Genomic DNA, 15589 nt, shown 5'->3' on the forward strand with positions numbered 1-15589 from the left:
AGGACTATTATGTTGCTCTAATCTCCTTAGTTCACTTCTTCTGTGACCAGAACTGAAAAAAAAAGGCATTTTGTAAGAACCATTTGCAATATATGTGGTAACATTATCAATAGAATTTGCATGAGGAGTCTTTGTTGTGTCATTCATCTCTGTCTTTACATTTCAGATTAGTAATAAGTAGGCAAAAATGCTACATTTCTTGAAATTTTGAAACAGGTTATCTTCTGAAACTTTGAAACAAACTAATGAAACCACTGTAAAAATTATTACAAAATTTATTGATTTATTTATTTTATTTAATACAGTTTGATGCCACTTTAAGTGTCACGGATGCATTCTATGGAATCCTGGGAGGTAAGTTTGATACTGTCTTCACTTGGGAGTTCTAGTCCCTGTCTAAAAAGAATTCTAAGTACTTCATTAAACTACAAATCCCAGTATTCCTGAGGATGGACAGTTAAAATGGTATGAAACTGAAAGAACTTGTGCAGTTCAGATATATTCACTGTGTTATAAAAAGGGAAATTTGGGCCCGTTACAAACGGGCCATTTTGTGCGTGCGGAGCGCACACTAGGGTTAGAAAGGGGTGGTGCCTTTCGCACCCCCCTAACCCTAGTGCGCGTTCCGCACGCACAAAATGGCAGCGGCCGTTCCACACGGCCACCGCCATGAGGATGTCACGACCGCGCCGCCTCTATACAGGGCAGCGCGGACGTGACATCCTCGCTCTGCACCAGGGTGCATAATGCGCCCTTTCCGCGGAGCAGGAAGGAGCTCCGTTTCAGAACTCCTTCCTGGTTTGGTCCGCTGGGCGCAGCCTTCAGACGGCTGCGCTCAGCGGACCAAAGGAGAAAGGGCCAAGCGGCCCCTTTATCCTCCTCCCCGCCACCGCGGGGTGTCCTTGGGGCTTGAAGCCCCAGGGACACCCCTTTCCAGGCTGCGGGGAAGCAGCCTTTTGCTGCTTCCCCGCAGCCCGGAAAGCGGCAGATCAGGGCCTCAGTGGCTGCCATTCTGGCCACTGAGGCCTCGATACTCCAGGGAAAGGGGCGGGTACAGCCCGCCCCAAATGGGCGGTCTGTAACCCGCCTTGGTTTCTTTATGGAGAAGCCTTTATTGTTTAGCATATATGAAACAGTATAGTGATTTTATATACACACATAATGAATGAGCTTACTTCTGAGTAGAGGTACTTGAAATGACACTGTTTTCTCTAAAATGACAGTCTAGCCATGATGAATCTTTATTTCACACACTGAAAAAAACAACCAGTTCTCCAATAAGTTTATTCTATTTCATAACAGAGTAAGATTTATGGTATTTGAAAGCTACAAAGGTCAAGGAAAATCCATACCTATGATTCAAAAGAGGCACTGTGATGAAGCAATATCTCTGTATAGATTATGAATTGTTGCTATTGCTTATATTTTAGAACCTGGAACTTTCCCAAGACCTTGCTCCCCAGGGAACAAAATAATTTGGGCTAGATGCCAGCTATTTATTTGCTTGCTGCTCTGGATCAGGCTTCAAGGAAAGCGAGATTACAATAAAGTGGATCTTTTAATGCTACAGACTCTAAAAGGTTATACCTGGGTAGAGTGATTAAACGAGTGAGGCAGAATAAAAGATTCCTCCCACCCCTCTGCTTTGATTTGCCTGAGATAACATTTCTAGGAATTTCAGCTTTTATGAAAAGAAGCATCCATCTTTTCATGGTTATGGATAGCCAAAGTCTTGAAAATATAGTCATAACACACGATGTTAAATTGTTTGCAATGGTCTTTGGACTAAGGAATAAATTATCTTTTTCTACATGATGTTATGTACTGGAATGCAAAATGATTTAAAGTAATTTCTACATTATTGATCTGTCAGCTCCTTGCCAATTAGCAAGAATAATCTACTCTGAGTTTAATAATTTACAGTCTTCAGTACTTTCTAGTACTTTCCCCAGTGTCCTAGTTTTTGGCCTCACTATATTTTTGGACTCCTGGCTGTTATCACTTGCCATCCTTCCCTTTTCTGCTTCTAACATCCTGCCAGATTCTATGATCTTGAGTTTTCTGAGCCAGGGAACAATGCTATTTATTTACTTGCTGAAGATGTCCCCAAATTGAACATTTCTGCACAGACATTACATAAGTCCTTCTATCAAACTTATTTTCTTGTGTATTTTATGTGCCTTCCTTGAACATACAGGCTTTAATAAATGTATTGACTTATTATTTAAGTGCCTAAGGATTTTTACACCACCTTTCTGTTTACCAGAGTTCCACTCAAGGCAGTCAAAAATAGTCCAAGAACAAAGAAACTAAACCCTGAAAATGCTCCTTTGTAAAAGAACTGCAGTATCAACCTTTGCTCTGTAAAAAGCAGATGAAACCAATAAGCAGTTAATACTCAGCTTAGTTCAGGTTGTCATGGCCATTCCATTGACACCAATGGGATTAATTATTTCTGTGTAAATGTGATATTATTGTTCTCAGAATCACCTAGAAACTTTCACTGGATTGGAAGAAGTGGTCCCAATCCTTTATGGAAAGGCAGAGCCATTTTACTTGGGAATGTTATGTTACTGGACCACAGTTTGAGTAATTTTGCAATACATCCATCATCAGATGATGAGAATTGCTTTAAAGCTTTACTGCTCCTGTGATTTAAGCTTCTCATTTCATTGTTTCAAAGCTTTATTGATTTAATATTTTCCTGTTTCCCTGGGTAGTTCCTGTTGCCAACCTTGTTTATTATTGCACTTTCTATATATACATTTCCAGTGCTCAGAAACGTTGGTTTGGGGCCTGCAAATCCCCAGCACATGGCAATTGGTCCTGTTAGATAAGGGATTCTGGGAAATGTATTAAAAATGTAACTTTTCAAAGCTCTGATTTATACATATATAATACTGTATATATGAGGAATTTTTCATTTTTTTTTTTGGAAATGAACGTACATTGCTGAAACAAGGATACATTTGGGATCCCTATGTATGGATATTGCATGCTGATATATTTCATGCTATTGTTTGACCATAATTATATTTGGTTAAAAGATCGTTTCAATCAAACTCCCAAATTAGATTGTAAAATAGCATATCCTCAGTGACTTTTTGATCTTTCACTATAAAATCCTTAATGTTCAATGTGATGCCTATGGAAGAAAAATCCTTTCTAACAAGAACAAGTGCTGAATTTCTCAATTGTTAAAAGTGACAAGTAGTTTTGAAAACAATCAAAATGTTATTTTGCATTTTATTTTTCCAAGAAGTGTCAGAAGCTGACACTAAGTTCATTTTTACCAAGCCCTTATCAGGCCCTTTTTCTTAAACCAAGAAAAACAAACAAACCCACGTTTAAATTTATCTGATATAGCACTAGTTAGTCTTTCAGGAGGATGTTCTGTTGAACTCCACTTTAGCGTACAGTGCTACTTTAATTTGGTTGTAAAGCGGGCTGCAGACACCTTCTGCACTTTGACCTCTGATGGTGTCAGATAACTGCTCTTATGAAATATTGCTGAACATTGCCGTTTCTAGAGCAGATGGAATGGTTTAACTTTTTAAAAAGGAAATGAAAAATCTTACCTAACTGGATGAAATAGCAAAGTATTATTCAAAACAACACAAAAGTAGGAAGAAAAAGCCCTAAGAAATGGTAGCTTTTTTATTCGTCTTACACAAAGAAGTTAATATTCCTACCAATTGATGGCTTTTGTTACATAATAAAACAATATTTAAAGAATGTAGGAGAAGTAGTCGTTTCAGTTATTTATCTTCAGTTCTTTCAAGGGTTAGGATAGGACTAAAATATAATGGGTGTCATAACAGCCTTCATTATTAATATGACATTTGATGGAACTAGTTGGTGTATAGATGTAACCTTGGGTTAAAACAAATGAAACCTATTCTCAAAATGTAGGATTCATATTTGGATGTTAATATGTGATGAAGCTTGTGCACTATAGTAGAATGAAGTCATCTTTGATATTAGCTTGGACATATTAACATACTAAATATATCTTGGTCATGTTTGGGATCTGAATGACTTACCACATTTATCACAGATACCCCTGTTTCTCATTCACAGTGGTTATTTATTTATTTGCTTATTTATTTATGCTGTTATTTACAGCATGATCTACAAATTGCTTGTCAATTTCATTTACAGTAAATTTGGAGGTCACTTTTTTTCAAATCATGAGGGGTTTGCAAGAATTGTCCTCCCCTGAGGTGAACATTACAGATTAGAAAGAAGCTGGCTAGCTAAGGAGCTGTATGACCAGAAACCTTGACCAAGTTGCCCATTCTTCTGCCTGCATAAGTTTGTGATGTGATTTTGACCCACAATCATGACATTCATTTACCTGCTGCTGGAACTGTAAAGATTCATTAGCTTGCCTGTTTAAAATTGCATTTGGACACTATGACATGAAAATAGAGCAGTTTTTATAAAAATCTAGTGGGAGTTAATTTTCTGATATGTGAAAATAGCTTTTGACCATTCACTGTTCTGCACCATATCAGATAACACAGATATTGCTTACTGTCTCATAAATCAATCTGAGATTAGAAGAGGACAGGACACTCAATTGTACTAACTTTGATGTGTCACACTGTCTTTCAAACTGCTTTGAGGATTCCAGTATTGGAAAGCCTACTATCTCGTGTGTATAGCTTATTCAAAAGATTAATCACTATTCTAGTCTGGCTGGTCATCAAACCATGCCGTTATTGTAACATCTCTCTCCTCTGTGTTATTTATCAAGTCAATCATATATTTTCTCCAGTTTTAAAATCCTGGAGTCTTATCACTTATCTCTCTCTGGCTTTGCTTCGCGAACGAAGATTCAGGAAGGACGCATCCCGCGCTTTGTACAAGCGCGTTGGTGACTAAAAAGGCCAATTCGGGATAAAGAGGTCCGGTTGCAGAAAGCACAACAGAAAGTCTCCTTGGGTGATGTTTCCAGGTTGCGGTACTTTCTGCGTTGTCGTTTCTCTTCGAGGCTCGTTCGGCGTGAGCTTTCGAAGAAGGCTGCAGCATCATGGATAGTGCGTCTCCATGCCTCCCGATGCGAGGCCAGGGAGGACCATTGTTGGTGATCTATCTGGCCAAGCCTGAGATGTTGTTTCAGGGAGTCCTTGTATCTCTTCTTTGAGGCACCCCTCTTACACTGACCCATGGTGAGTTCACCGTAGAATACTATTTTGGGGAGGCGATGGTCCTTCATCCTAGAAACATGTCCTGCCCAGCGCAGCTGCGTCCTCAATAGCATGGCCTCAATGCTGGTGATCCCTGCTTGCTCGAGGACAGCAACATTTGTCACATAGTCGGTCCAGTGTATATTTAGAATTGTGCGTAAACAGAGCTGATGAAAGCGTTCAAGGAGTCGTAGGTGTTGGCGATAGGTGACCCATGTTTCAGACCCATAGAGGAGAATAGACAGTACAATGGCTCTATACACACTGATTTTTGTGCTTCGCCTCAAGTGTTTATTAATCCAGACTCTTTTGTGAAGCCTTCCGAATGCGCTATATGCCTTTGCCAGTCTGTGACCGATCTCTTTATCAATCTTGGCGTCTGAGGAGATGATGCTTCCCAGGTAGGTGAACTGCTGGATGGACTTAAGCACAGATGTGCCTATGGTGATGTGGGGATGGTAGTGTTCTTCCTGTGGTGCCGGCTGGTAGAGAATTTCCGTTTTCTTCAGACTGACTTCCAGCCCAAAGAGCTCTGCAGCTGTAGCAAAACAAGATGTGAGGTGCTGCAGAGCTGCTTCCATATGGGCAACGAGGGCAGCATCGTCAGCTTATAGCCACTGCTTTATCAGCGTTCTCCTTGGTCCTGAATTAGTTTCTGGCTGCACATTTTCTTCTAGGTGTAACATCATATAGTATCCACAGATTACTCTTTGTGGTTGACAGCAGGTTTATTGTATTGTTGAGACCTCACTGCCAAAAAACTGTTTCTTCTCTCCAGTCATGCTTCCCCCCCCCTTAACTGGCAGAAAAGTGAAAATAAGAATTTCTTTTCAGAACAAGCACTGAATTTTGAGTTGTATACTTCCTTGTCATGATGTAGTATGGCCATGTGATTTCCACAGCTGTATTTGAATTTGAATATAGTCTCAATTGTATGTTTGCCATACAATGGAATACCTCGAGAGGTCAGCATTCGTACATCCAATGACCCATTGTATAGCTCACTTTACTATTAGATATGCCTCAGACATTTTGTGATGAAAAGTCAGTTTTATAAGAGATTCATAAATATTCACTAAGATCACCAGTGTAAATGAACTTGTAAAAGGAATACTCATGATCTGTAGCGAACTAGAAAACGATGCCCAGAATCCATGAATGCCACATTCTGTCGAGTCATATGGTATTTTAAAAAATCTAATCCAGTTTGTTGCGACTTCCTTTCAGAAATTATCTTATTCTTGGAAAATAACAAATAGGCAGCTGTTTCCACATTCTGTGTGGAAACAGAACCAGTTGGTTCTGTGGTTAAGAAGGAATATCACCACATGCTTCAAATCCATAGTTGTGCTGTGCCTCATACTCCTGCCTTGTGTTCTGTTGCACCTAGCAGAACTAGGCAACACAGCCCTTGGTGAAGAATCCTGGGAGTTGTAATTTGAGAATGTATAGTGAGGAACCAATTCCCAGCCCTGCATTTTGTGTGTATGGATGTGCCTTCAAGTTGCCTTTTGCCCAGGAACTTTATTCTTTATTTTTTAAGGCAAGGAATACTCAGAGCTGATATTGTCGATTCCTTCCTCTGAAATATAGCCTGGAACACCTGGTATTTGTTGGCACTCTTGCATCCAAATACTAACCCGGATTGGCCCCTGCTAAGCTTGTAAAATCAGATGGGATAAATTGCCTCTTAGAGCTAATATAACCCCATAGTGATTTACATTATTTTCAAATTCTTACTTTATATTTTGAAATTATTGTGCATTTCCTAACAGAAACAGTAATTGTAATGAGGGGAACATAATATGAATCTAGATGCACTGAGTATGGCTTTCAAAACTGCAAAATCAATCAGTATGTTACAATTACTTCCAAAATAATTCCAGTGAGAGATATAACATTGAGATGCATACTGTGGTAACACATTTGTCACCTGAATCTTGAAGCAAATAATGCCATTAATTTCATTCCTTTCCTTTCTCTGTCTCTGATGTTGATTACCACAAATGTATTTAAAGGTATTTTCTACAAGGATAGCAAATCCCCACCTTCATCAGGTAAGCAGATTCCTACCTCCATTATTTTTTGGTGTTAGGGGAGGCAGATTTATTATTGAGCTTATGCTCCTCTCTAATATTGGACAGGGCCAAGGGGACATTGCTGAACAAGTCAGCAGTAATGTGTAGAAATGTGATTCTTGTTTGCCTGCTTGGTATTAGTTTCTTTGAACTGAACCTGGAATGATCACAATGCTGTTTACATTTGGCCCATTTCTAATATTGTCATATTTCTTATCATGGTACTCCCATCCCTTCACTGGCTGTGGAAAAATAATTATAATTCCCCAAAGCTGAAACAAACATTTAGGATTTAATTTTGTACAGTGATAGAAAAAGAAATACACTGGGAATGATTATGTACTAGAGAATGAAATCCTAACTGGCCAAGATGGCCAAGGACCAGCTGAGCTGACAGGAGGCCAGCTGAAGCTCTGATGGCTCCAAACCACATATCAGCTGGGGGTGATGAAAACTATATAGGATTTTTCTTACTCTTTTCTAATTTTTGTACTAGCTTTATTAAGGGTTTAGGCGTTTGTTGTGTCTATCCCATTGCTCTCTCCCTTGTTTTTGGCTTGTCCAGCACAGCAGTTCTGAGATCAACCAGAGTTCAAGAGACTAAAGGGCATTTTTGCTGTCAAATTTCTAATCCTTACACCTGCCACATATTTGAATTACAATTGCACTGTTACTTGCTTATCTAAAATATTTTGGCCCTATGTTTCAATCACAAAGTCTTTCTCATCAAAGCAAACTCAAGTATAGCTATTCTATCTCATACTTTCTATATTTCATGCCTAGATCAGAGAGGTAAGACATGAGAAGGTTTGGTGTGGATCATGTGCCACTCCATTTAAAATATAAGACCCCCCTCCCAATTTGTGCTTAGTTAAAGCAATGGCTTATTGATGATTAATGTTTTGCTTAGGAGTACAGTTGGCCCTTTGTGTATACAAATTCCTTATCCATGGATTCTTTATCCACAGATTGAAAATATTTAAAAGATATATAAATATATTTAAAAATATATAAATCAAGCAACTCTTGATTTTGCCATTTTATATAAGGGACATCCTTTTACTATCCATTATATAATTAGCTTACTTGCTGTTCACCGCTATGATCTTTGGAATAGTGGTATATAAATAAAACAAATTATTATTATTATTATTATTATTATTATTATTATTATTATATATAATGAGACTTGCACATCCATGGATTTTGGTATCCATGCGGGGTCCTGGAACCAAATCCCAGTGGATACAACCCCAGTGGATACAAAGGACCCATTGTATAAATACATTAATTACTGATTTCATATTTTGAAAGGGTTACATCCAGATTTAGTCATGATTAGAACAGACTTAATGGGATTTTAAGTAAGTCATAAATATATTAAATCATGTTAATTTCAGTGGTTCTATTCTAAGGACAATGTAAGACTTGCTATTTCACTGTTTTCTTCATCATATTAGTAGATATTGTTGTGACCTGTCTCCATCTGCAACTGGTTTTCTCATATGGAAAGTGATGCATCTGCAGAGGAGAAATTCATCCCATGCAGACTCTCCATACAGGAAAGAATTTTGGAAAATCAGGTTTCTTTCTCACATGGAAAGTCTCTACACAAACAGACCCCCTAGACTTTGACCGTTGTTGCAGTTCCTGTCTGGATCAGGTGTCTATTATTTGCACTGGAGGAAAAGTTTGCATTTGCTGTAGTGCATTTTTAAACAATGCAAATAGCAAGTAGAGGGGTTTAGATCTAGCCCTGATCCAGAGCAGATTTAAACTGCACACGTATATCCGCATCCCAGTTTGAACTGGCACATTGGCAACCTAGTTGCATCCCACACTGGCCATTTAGTTTTAAAAAGTGATTCTTGTAATTGATAGTTGTGTGGATGGCATTGCAGCTCATTTGGCCTTTGCATTTGTATTCATCACCAAAATCTAGGCTTGAGAATACTTCCAGCTTATCATGCTTGGCTGGTGCGCTGACGATCTCTTGAAAGATTTGCTCAACTGGCTGTAATTGACATTGTAATCATTGTTACTGGCAACATCTCCTTTGCCCTAAAAATCCAGATAACAGTCTAATCCTCTCAGACCACAGCTTATGAAACCCTTGTCCCTATTCCCCAAAGTTTGACTCTTGGCAAATATTTAATGACATGGAATGTGCTTTTGATCCTGTCTCCTAAACAGATGCAGCATGAAAGAATGCTGTAAACAAATGTAAAACCATTCTCTCTCTTTTTTCATGCTCAAAGCTTTAGGCCTTGGATCTGAATATCACAAAAATTCAGGAAAGTAATTTTTCTTCTTCATTTCTTTCCCAGTTATTAATATCTATTGCAACCCTCTTTATTTGTATTATATATGTAAAATATACATAATAAAAGATCATATAGAGCATGGTAATCTTTAAGCATATTTTCTCGGTTTACATCTTATGGCCTCACTTACATCTGCTCTTTTTCAAATAACACATATTAAAATGTATATCATGATAGCCTATAGCAGTTATGGTGAACCTTTTGCAGACTGTGTGCCCAAACTGCAACCCAAAACCCACTTATTTATTGCAAAGTGCCACGTCCCTCTGGCTTTCTAGTAATGAACTCTGGCAAACTCTGTGCTGGGGTGACAGCATGTGTGCCCACAGAGAAGGCTCTGAGTGTCACCTCTGGCATGTGTGCCATAGGTTTGCCACCACTGGCCTATGGGAATAGAAGTAGCAGCTTGAGGATAAGAACAGATCCTTTGATGGTAGGACAGGCCCTCAGCAATGGCACTGGAAATTGGAGGCACAGGTAATGCAAACAGCAGCAAGAGCAAGGGCCATGGAATTCTGAAATAAACTTGCTGCTTGTTGGAAATGGATTTCAAAAAATGCACAGTGCTAACAAAAATCCATATACTGAATTCTGTAGAGTATGAAGAAATCTCCACTTGATTTCACATCAATCATGTGAAGAAAGGAGCTCATGAGAGTCATTACTGTCATCTTGTCATTTTACATTTAAAATTTAGTTTGGAAAGAGAGAACACCTTCAAAATGAATGATTGATATACATGCAGCATTTTGAAAGTCAGAAGCTTCCAAATAAATCAAAGTGAAGGACATCTTACTTTTCGATTTGGACAGATCTTTGATCACTTCATAGTTGCTGTATCATAATCTTTCATGGTGTAGCTAGGCAATTTGCTAGTCAGCATAATAAAACCAGTTATACTATCATAAATGGGGTTAAAGCAGGATATTTGGCATAAAAACTGTTATGCAAAAAAATAGATTTTATGTACCTCAATTAAAAATCTATTCACTGTTCCCACTATTGTTTTAAGGCATGCTCTCCGTGGCATTGAAGCTAGCATTTGCCACCATTCTGAATCAAAATGGAGACACCTCCATTTTCTGAATGGTGGCTATACAATTCAGATTGATCTGATAGCTTACTCACACTATTGCAGTTGCAGATCTTTGCAGTCCTTAAACAAAGGGCTTTTGGGTTGCCCTCTTCCCCACAAACTGCACCAAGTAGAATTGGTGCAAGTCTGAACGATAGGGAAATAACCCAGTTTCCAAACCGAGTTATTTCATAGTATAAATGGGGCCAAGAAAGATTTTCTCTGGGGACCACTGTCCTCCATCTCCTTTCCATGTCAAATCAAGTTAACTTTTTGACTTTTACTATGTTATTCTGGTGTTGATCTTGCAATATTCTTTTTATCTCCTTGATTTGGAGTGTTTCCTTAATTGGTTTAGCATGTGTTTAATAGCCTGCCCCTGAGAAAACAAGAACCGTACCCTTGTGCCTAGATATATTGAATGCCCTTAATGGAATTTACTACATACAATAAATATATTAAATGGGTACTACTGTTTCTGCAGAATAGATTAGCAAGCAAGTGATAACCGGGTTGTTGTCAACAATATCCAACACATGATAGACCACAAACCTCTATACATGGTGAAACACAGATTAATTTATTGTGAGCTTGGTATCTATTTTCTTTCACTAAAGGGACTCATGATCCTGATGTCCTTAATCACTTCCTCCTGGAGAGACAAAGACAGAGATTCATTTTGTGGGGAAAGAAAATAGCAAAGCTTAGTGAGCTTTAATTCCGGTTACTGAATAAACACATTAATCTGAATAAAATGTGCAGATTAGACCCGGATACTAAGAGGATACACTCCATTAGTATAAATCTACCTGAAGATGGGCAAATGTAAAGCAGCAAACAGGCTAGAGTTAGGAAGGCAGTGACTCACAAGACAGCCAGCTCATCAGAGTTTCTCCTGCTTCTTTTTCTACAGTAGGCTGAGCCTGTCTTCTCTTGTCCTTGAAGAACTGAAAAATGAAATTGCTGCTCATCTAACAAAAACATACAACAAGCCTTTAAGTTTGACCTTCACATCTAAGGACTAGAAAGTGGCCAATATATCACCTCTAGGGATGCAAATTCTTGATTCCACCTCCCCCCCCCCATCCTTGCATACAAGGACAGACAATACACTAGCTTTCTCCCCAAAATTCTCTCCATATCTGAACCGCGCAAAACACTGCAGGTGAATTATCACAAGTAAAAAAACACATGAGGGTTTAATGTGTGTGTGTGTGCGCGCACACACAAAAACCTGCCTTCTGTGCAGAAAAAAAAAGGTTTCTTATGCAGAAAAGTGTTTTTAAATTTAGTGTTTTTCCCCTTAATTCTTGTACAACTCTTTGGGATATTCAAATACTGGGAGAAAGCTGCAGCAGGATTCTTGCTGGTCTATTATTCTTCCCAATGGCATTTCCTGGCTGTCCAAAACCTGTTTTTGAACCTGGCTGGCAACAGATAACAATTCATATTCATTCTTTCCCTAGTCACTACTTTTTAACCAGAATTATAGGCCAGTTAACTTTCTGGGTAATGGACAGGAAATATTGTTAATGACAAAATGATCAGTCCTCTGGAGTGGGGGCAGGCAATTACAGATGTTGTTGAACTGCAACTACCATCTGCTCTAGCAAGGATTATCAATGGTGAAGGATGGTGGGAAATGCAGTCCAACAACTGCAAGTATACATCTGTTCCTGCTTTCTGAAACATACAGTCGGCCCTTCTTATACACGGATTTTTTATACACGGATTCAAGCATACACGGTTTGAAAATGTTCCAAAAAGTATAAATTTACCTTGATTTTCCATTTTTTATAAGGGACACCATATTGCTACGTCATTATATTTAATGGGACTTGAGCATACACAGATTTTGTTATACACGGGGGATCTTGGAACCAAGCCCCAGCGTATAACAAGGGTCCACTGTACTTCTTTCTATGAGAAGGTTTACATTTTATGCAAGATGACCTAACTCGCTTATTACCATCTGTTAAGTTGGAGTAACAATGATAGTAATGAGGCTGTTGACTGTGTGTCAGGAATACAATTTTTGTAGATTCATAGAGTTGGAAGGGGCCCCATGGGCCACCAGGTCCAATCCCCTGCTCAGTTCAGGATCTCCAGCTAAAGCATCTCCATCAGATATCTGTTCATCCCTTTCTTAAAGATGCCCAGAGAAGAAGACACCATCTCTTTAGGCAACTGGTTCCATTGTTGAACCGCTCTTATTGTCAAAAAGCGCCTTCTAATGTTCAGTCAAAATCTACTCTCCTATAACTTCAAACCATTAGACCTGGCCCTACCCTCTGGGGCAGCCCCTCCTTTCTATGACAGCCTTGAACTATTTAAAGAGTGCGGTTATGCCACCCCTCAGTCTTCTCTTCACCAAGCTGAACATGCCCAATTCAAATACCCCCCCCCCATCTTATAAGTGTACAATTAGTTTTTGTGGCTTAAATGCAGAATTTTGCATTTGTTTCTACTGAATTTCACTTTATTAAGTTCTGCCCAATCTTCTAGTTCTGCCCAATTCTGTTCCTGTTTTTCAACGTGTTAAGCACCCCTCCCAAATTTATCACCTGCAAACTTAATTAGAATTCCCTCCAACCCATCATCTAAGTCACTGATAAAAATGTTGAAGAGTAATGGCCCTAGGCGAGAATCCTGAGGCATTCCATTTGAGGGGGCTCCTTCTAGTTTGAAGTGCAGCTACTGATAATGAGTATGGTTTTCCAACTAATTATGGATGCACCTGGCAATCATCCCATCTATTCCACATTTATTCAGTTTGACCTTATCCAATGCTTATCCAATGAAATCCAGATAAATTGCATGCACATCATCCCCACCATCCACTAAACTAGTGACCTGATTTAAAAAAAATATCTTGGCAAGATTTGTTCTTGACAAACTCATTCTGGCTCCTGTTGATCATTGCATTGCCATCAAGTTACTTGCAGACAGACTCCTGTATAATCCATTCTAATATTTTTCCTGGTGCTGAGGTCAGGCTGACTGGTTTGAAGTTTCCAGATATTCTTATTTTGAAGAAAGAGACAATGTTGGTTGTTCTCCATTCCTCTGGTACATCACCTGCTCTCCAAGATTTCTCAAAAATGATGACAACCAGTTCAGAGAGTATATCAACAAGTTCCTTCAGTATTCTGGTATTTGTTTGGCCCTGCAAATTTGAACTCATTTAGGTGAATTAGATGATTCCTGACTAACTCTCTGTCAATCTTGATTTACAATCCAAATCCTTGTCATGGGAGCACACAGTTCTTTCTTGGAGAGGAAACTGAGGCAAAATAGGTATTGAAGAGTTCTGCCCTTTTATTGTGATCTCTTCTACCATCCTTACAGAACAGCAACCCCAGTGTATCCTTGGTCATTCTCTTGTCTCAAACGTATCTGAAAAACACCTATTTGTTGCTCCTTGCTTGTGTAGGCAGTTGCATTTGTGTACATACATCTGAAACTTTGTTTGATCTCACCTATTAATTTACTGTCAGTATTACTGTGGATCCCATTCTTTCTCTCAGTTTTTCCTTTCACATTTGCATCCTTATGTTTTGGCTTGATGGTTATCATCTCCAACCCCTCAACAATTTGGTTTAATGCCCTCTTGATCAGACCTGCCATGCCATTCTTCCCAGTCCTTGTGAGGTGCAGCACATCTGTAGCCAGGAGTCCTTCATCTAAGAAGTGAAGATTGTGCTCACAGAAGCCAAAACTCTCCCGTTCATGCTATCTGCATGCCAGTCATTGACTTTTAGCATCTTCTTGTTCTTGTGTCATCCTCTATCCTTCATTCACAGAGCTGATAAGAATACCACCTGTGCCTCCAAACCCTTTTGTTTTCTGCTCAAAGCTTCATAGTCAGAGGGGATTTGCTAAAAGGTGATCTTGGCAGTGTCATTGGTGCTCTCATGAATAAGGAGAAAGGAATTCTGACCTGTGTTCTTGATTATGGTGTTGTCAGTGATATCCTGGATATCTGTGCCAGGAAGACAACACACTTCCCTATTCATCTTGTCAGGCTGGCACAGAGGTGCCCTTATATTCTTGAGCAATGGGTCCTCTGCCATCAACACCTTTCTTTTTGTCTTGTTGTGCTTAATGGTTATCTTGACTCCTTCATTGGCATTTGCTATCTCTTGCTGTTGGTGTCCTGTTTGGTCATCTTCACTGATGCCATCCTTATGAAGATATCAGAAATGATTGCACAGTTGAATAGGTTCTGACTCCCTTCTGTATAATCTGCTCCTGCCAATGACTATTCTCCATGGTGTTTCATTGCTGTTACAGGCCTCTTCATCTTCCTTGGCAGTGTCTTCTTGTTGGTTCCATAGGATCAATTCTCCAGGTGTTCGATCAAGGAAGTCCTCATGTTCACTGGTATGCTGAAGGGACTAATATGTAGTTGTAGTGCACTGAATTTCTGTTCCAAGAGAGATACCAATCTGCATTTGCTGCAGGTGTAGTTGGTGAGATTAATTGGCCAAAAAACAAACATTGCACATACATTGCACCTGACAACTATAGATCCTTCTGCCTCCATCTCTACAGTTATTTTTCTCCTCTTATTCCCTTAATATCTGTATGGGATATATGGGATATAACTGCCTCAAAAGCTTGCTACCTCTCCTAAACTGGCTGCTTTTTTTTCTCACAGTAACTTCAGCAAATGCTGATGGGAGGAAGTATGGAGATGATCTTCTACTCTCTCAGAACTATTTCCTCCTTGTTTTTTTTTAAAGAAATATTGTATTCTTCCTTTTCGTATATGCTCTTTTAAACAAAATAAGGGGGATAATTATTTAATGCAAGATAGAGAACATGCTGCCCTTCAGCAGTTGTTGAACTGTAGATCCCATCAGCCCTTCACATTATAGGCAATGATAAAGAGTGATGGGAGATACAATTCAACATCTG

The 15589-nt window shown here is 39.1% G+C and overlaps 1 long non-coding RNA gene across 1 annotated transcript in view; it reads left to right on the forward strand.

Annotated features, from left to right (window-relative positions):
* Nucleotides 1-15589, forward strand: part of LOC149318570 (uncharacterized) — a 110785-nt gene that overhangs the window by 6701 nt on the left and 88495 nt on the right. The window contains exon 2 of the long non-coding RNA XR_016279819.1: nt 306-354. This is a non-coding gene — a long non-coding RNA (uncharacterized LOC149318570). The remainder of the gene's footprint in view (nt 1-305; nt 355-15589) is intronic.

Source organism: Sceloporus occidentalis, unplaced genomic scaffold, assembly GCF_023333645.1.
Source record: "Sceloporus occidentalis isolate IW3139 unplaced genomic scaffold, rSceOcc1.0.p SCAF_2, whole genome shotgun sequence".
NCBI classification, from domain to species: domain Eukaryota; kingdom Metazoa; phylum Chordata; class Lepidosauria; order Squamata; family Phrynosomatidae; genus Sceloporus; species Sceloporus occidentalis.